Here is a 5893-nt window from a genome sequence, read left to right as displayed (position 1 = left end):
TAACATCTACCAAAACATTTACTTATGGAAGCCCACTCTATGCACCGTAAACCTGACCCCAAAGGCAGAGATCTAAGAGAAAAGAATGATAGACATGGAGACATAATGCATTTAAACATTGTATGATAGAATATACTATAAACGATAAACCTGGAAAAAATATTTACCATATTAATGACATAGCAAAATTGATTAAAAAAATAATAGCATAGATAAAAATAAAAGAGATTATCCATAACAAGTAAAGAGCTCTTGTATAGGAACAAAAAGATGGTCACCTTAATAACAGATGGCTACGTAAATGGAGAGACAGCTTATTAAGGAAGAAACATAGCCATCTGACATCACAAAAAGCTCAGCCTTACTTGTAACAAAAGAAATAAAAATAGAAACAAATTTTTCAACAATCAGATTAGCAAATATAAAGGAAAATTATCACCCAGAGTTATCTAGGGGAGTGAGAAATGGTCCTTCTACCTTGCTGACAAAAAAGCTCTAGTCCCTGCATCAAAAGCCTTTAGAGAGAGCATCATTTGACTCAACAATTCCATTTCCAGAAATTTATCCTTCAAGTATGCAGAGATGTGTATATAGGAATATTTATCACAGCTCTGCTTATGATGGCAGACAATTGGAAACCTCACTGTCCATGTAGAGAGGATTAGTTCAGCAGATGAGGGGACAGTTGTGCCCGAAATGGAATATGGCGCCACAGTTTAAAATAATGATGTGTATCTGTATGTGCTGATGCTCACAATACGTTGTTGAGTGGAAGAAATAGGTAACAGTATGCATGATGTGATCCCATTTTTGTAATGTATGTATAAAAATGCATAGAAAAAATAGTCTGGAAGGTTATACAGACTACGTTAACAGAGGTTATCTCTGGGAGAGAGCAGCTGGGATTACAGGTGATTTTCACATTTATATTCTTTCTTTCTTTTATTGAGGGTGGGGATAGGGAAGGTTATTCATGTATTCCAATGGATGTGGGGATGGAGCCAGGCTCCAGAACATGTCAAGAGCTCCAGGTGAGAAAGAGGGAACAGAGTTTAGAAGTAATTTGACCCATCCCCTCCCCCCACCCTACTGGGCTGGAATGCCCCTCCCCCACCAAACTCTGGGGCTTTGTTGCTTTAAAGCTCTCTGCTGTTAATGTGGTGACATTTTAATTGACTTAATTATTGCTGATCCCACAGTTTTTGATGCACGACAAGTCTTTATTAACTGAAGCCAGGAGAGGTACCTCTCGTAGCCCCGTAACTCCCTCAGCCCACTGGCCCTCTAAAGGTCTCTAAGACCTTCCCAGTCTGGCCTCTGTCCACCCCTCCAGCTTGATGCTCTCCCCTTCCCCTGCACCTGTTAATACCAGATTACCTGCCACTTCTTTTTGTCACATCTGTGCCCATTGCTCCTGCTAGGCCCCCCACTCGAAACACCATTCCTGGCCCTCCCCCTTAACCTGACCAACCCCTCCCTCTCTATCAAGGACGAGTTCAACTGATATCTCCTGGGAAATGGGGCCTCCCCCAACTCGTCCCTAAGAAGGCATCTTTCCCCTCTCTAGGCTTCAGATAGCTAAGCTCAGGTCACAGAAATGATGATGACAACAACAAAACTAAAAGCTACCATTTACTGAACATACTCTCCGAGCCTTAGCTCACCGCACAAGCACCTTCCATAGATTTTCTTAATTCCATTACCTGAATTAGAGGAGTGTGATGACACTTCTTTCTCCCCCAATGCACAGAGCTCCTTGAGGGTAGAAAATGTATCTCACGCATTTCTGTACTCCTCACCCCAGCCCAAATCACAGGATCTGGCACAGAGGTAGGCCCAGGAGATAAGGATCAGATGAATTAATAACAACAACTATTTTTTAAGTGCCTCAAATAGATCAGACATCTCCTTCATTCCTCCCAGTGCCCCAGGAGGTAGGGACTGTTATTATCCCCATCTTACAGATGCGGAAATGGAAGATGAGAAAGACTGGATAATTTCTTAAAGGCCGTGCTGCCACTAGGAAGTGGTGGAACAGGTTTCCACAGGTGAGGTTCTTCCCACTAGCTAGTGTTTCCTAACCCCAGTCACTCAGGCTCTTACTAAAGCATGTTTCATTCTAACAACTCTGATTTGACCCAAGGCAAGAGGACAACAGCAAAGAAAAAGCACATTTCCCCTGGTGTGTACACTCATGCATGCACGCATGTGTATGTGTGTACGTGTGTTGTGAGATGAGGCTGCCTGTAAGCCCAAATCCTCCCAGCTCAGCTCTCCTCTCCCCAGCCTCACACTCCTCCCCACACCTGGTAGACATCAGAGGCCCAAGTACTTTTGGTCTCCAAATTGCTAGGTAGGAGGGACAGAGGGGCCCTTGTTGGTAGAAGCTGCTTACCATCTGAGCTGTACACATGTCATACCTAACACACAGTCACCTGTCTGTAGCACATCTCATTGTTTATGTGTGGCTATGTCTGCATTCAGTCTGACTACAATCAACCACACAGCAGTAGTGTGTGCAGGTATCTGTAGTTATTTATCTCTGTGGGTGGGTGTGTGTGTGTGAGAGAGAGAGAGAGACAGAGAGAGACAGAGAGAGACAGAGAGAGACAGAGAGAGACAGAGAGAGACAGAGAAAGACAGAGAGAGACAGAGACACCAGAGGAACATACACTAAATGGTACCCTCAGAAGTCATCTGGCCCTTAACAGAGTCTGAAAGAAAACAAGAGAGAAATACAAAGAAAAAAAAAGAAAAGCAAGGACATGGAGCTGATGCAGCGAGATAGAAAGACCCATCAACACAAAAATAAATTTTTCTTTTCCATTTTTTTATTTCTGCAACACCTAGCACAGAGCCTGGTACACAGCCAGCGCTTAGTAAATAATAAACGTCAAATGGATGAGAAAGAACCGCAGACTAAGAGATGGTGAGGGAAGCAGGTCCACCACAGACCAGTATGGTCCTCCGAGCAGAATGAACACTCAGAGACCCTGTCTCACAACCTCCTCTGTCCCCAGAACTATAAGCCAGGGTTTGGGGTGAATCCTGCCCAGTGGGCCCTTTCTTAGAAATAGGGGCAGTCCAGACCTGTCCCTGGGATTCTCAGCCAAGCCTAGCAGCTGCAGCCCCACCCACATTCAGTTCTGAGTGCTATGAGCCCTATAGGGAGGCCAAGAGCCACCCAGGCTGGAGTCCTGCAGGGCCTGCGGGAGCCTCTAAACAGGGCCCTGCACTCCTGGCCTCAGGCCGGGCCCTGCGTGGGCTCAGCCCACTGCACACTCCAAACAGAATCAATTATATATTTAAAAGGTGCCGCCCCGCAATTCCTGGCAAGCCAGGAGAGCCATCCATCATGGCGCGGCCGCGTTTCACAAGCTGTCGAATTGTGCTTACATTGGTTAAAAGAATCTTTATATTTCATTAAGCAAGCAGATCGGCGGATCTCCCGCCACAGGCGCCATATAGATGGCTTTAATTTTCCAAATCTGCAAATGCATCCGTTATGTCCCCGCGTCGCTGCTGGCTGCGGCCTAATGCCCAGCCAATCGAAGAATCAAGCAGAATTTTATTAGGGGGCATTTTTTATAAATTAACAGCAGCACTGCTAGGAAACCACATGCAAGGCATCTTTGATTAAAAGGAAAGTGGACCCTTCCTTTGGTCACACTGGGCTCAGCCACCCCACAGGCCTACCGCATCTCTCACCTCTTTCCTCTTTTTCTGAACTTTTCATTCTCCTGTTCTCATTCCCACACATAGTGCGGAACAAGGCAAAACAACTTTGTTTAAGGGAAAGCAAGAAAAACAGGAGAGGAAAGAACCAAGATTCTCTGAGCAACTTGCCTCCCCTGTCCCAAGCATGGTAAGACACATGATCTCATTAACAATGACAGCTGCCTTTCACTGAACGTTTACCATGAGCCAAGCCCTCTTCTACCCACTCAACACAACCCTACTAGGTAGGAATTATTAGCCCCATTATACGAACGTAAAAACTGAGACTCAGGGAGGTAAAGTTACCTGCCCAAAGTCCCATAGTGAGTAGGTGGTAGACGCAGGACAGGAACTCTGGGTCGCTGAGAATCTTTCTGATATTTATGTCCAGAATGTGGCCAAAAGCTAGACCCTGGTGAGGAGTAAACCTGGGTATCAAAGGCAGCGGGAGGCATTGAAAGGTAAATTGTTGCCATGGACTTCCTTTCCTGAGAAATGCTGCTCCTCCTTCAGCCCTGGACATTCCCCAGTGACCCTCTGAGAGAAAAGGCTGTCCCTCCTACCTAGCAATTTGGAGACCAAAAGGACTTTGGCTCAACAGAAGAACATAAATAAATGAACCAAGAAGCACCAGCCCAGAGCTCTTGCCCCAACCTCAGGTTGCTATGTGACCTTAGCTAGGGTCCTATCATCTCTGACTTCTGCTGACATTGACCGAATGACTGCTCCAAGAGGGAGAGAAAGCTTTGCCGTGAGCAGGGTATTTGACTCAGGACCGGCCAGCCATCTGAGGGAGGCTGAGGAGGAAAGATTCCTTTGTGGGTGTGCATGTGTGTGCACACACATGTGTGTAAGTGTGTGTGTTGGGGGGAGTGACTGAATATGACGATCTAGAATTCTTCCAGCTCTGGGCTAGTAGGTCCAAGATTTTAAGAGAAGCCTATGCCTGGTACATGCCAGATACTCAACTGTAGTAACCTCATTAATTTCTTATCCCAACTCTATGAGGGAGGTAGCATTATTATTTCTACTTTACAGATGAGAAATTGAGGCTCAAGGAAAATGAGGTGCCCATGGCTGTTTGGAAATTGGGAAAGCTAAGCTCTCATCCCAATAAGTACCCCTATTCCCATAGTCTTGAGTTGCCATGAATTAGCAATGGAAGCATATGATGTAAGGGGATACCCAGACCCCTGCCCTACCCTGCCCTACCCTGCAGGCACAAGGTCTGGGGATGGGCTGGAGATGAGGATATCCCTGCATCCTCTCAGATGCTGTTTATTTCACAGGTGCTCCAAGAGTCCCAAATCCATTCTCAGGTCCCTGTTGAACCCTCCAAGCTCCTGAAACTCCACTGTCAGTATCAGGCTCTCAAAGGTGCATAAAGCCCAGGAACCAACCTCTTCCTCACATCGCAAGGGACCAGATTTCTCCCAGCCATGCCCCCCCACCACCACCACCAGGGGTTGGGTCAGAGCACCAACAATTCAATGATTCAATGTGGCCAGCAAAGCCACAGGGAAATACCCAAGGACACATTCTAGAGAAACATATAAGGGCTAATGGTAGAAAATGTAGCATCGTTTACTTCTGGGTAAGAGTTGGGGAGGCTGGGGCACGTTCACTTCCCTCAGATCCTCATTCTCTCAGGTTGCAAACCTCTGTCTGCCCCAATGCTCCAACAGTGCACATTTAAACTCGTTTCCATCTTCTCCATTTAAAACAAATAAACCCATCTCTTAGGTCAGTTATCTCTGGTCCCTTCAAATCCAAATTTATTGAAAGGCATTTCCAAATTCGTCATCTCCACTTCCTCCCCTCCTGCTCATTCCTAACCCACTGCACCAACACCTTCCCACCCACCACTGAGACACAGCTCTCCAAAGTCACCATGTTCCTACCTCCTCCTCTGGGAACACTGTCCCTCCACCAGCATTACCTGGAGAACTCCTGATCCCTCATACTAGGCTTAGGCACCCTCTTCTCCAGGAAAGCTCCCCTGTTACCACAGGCAAGGTCATGTGACATTTTTGAACTCTTACCATAGCATTACCTCACTAAATCATAGTTGACAATTTGCCTGCCCCTCACTCGAGATATAATAACAACTGTTTTTGCCAGCCATCCTGATAGAGATCTGACAGGCAGCATTTCATTTAATCCTGACAACAATCTC

The sequence above is a fragment of the Pteropus vampyrus genome, unplaced genomic scaffold (genome assembly GCF_000151845.1).
Source record: "Pteropus vampyrus isolate Shadow unplaced genomic scaffold, Pvam_2.0 Scaffold135, whole genome shotgun sequence".
NCBI classification, from domain to species: Eukaryota; Metazoa; Chordata; class Mammalia; order Chiroptera; family Pteropodidae; genus Pteropus; species Pteropus vampyrus.
This window is presented reverse-complemented; position numbering follows the sequence as displayed.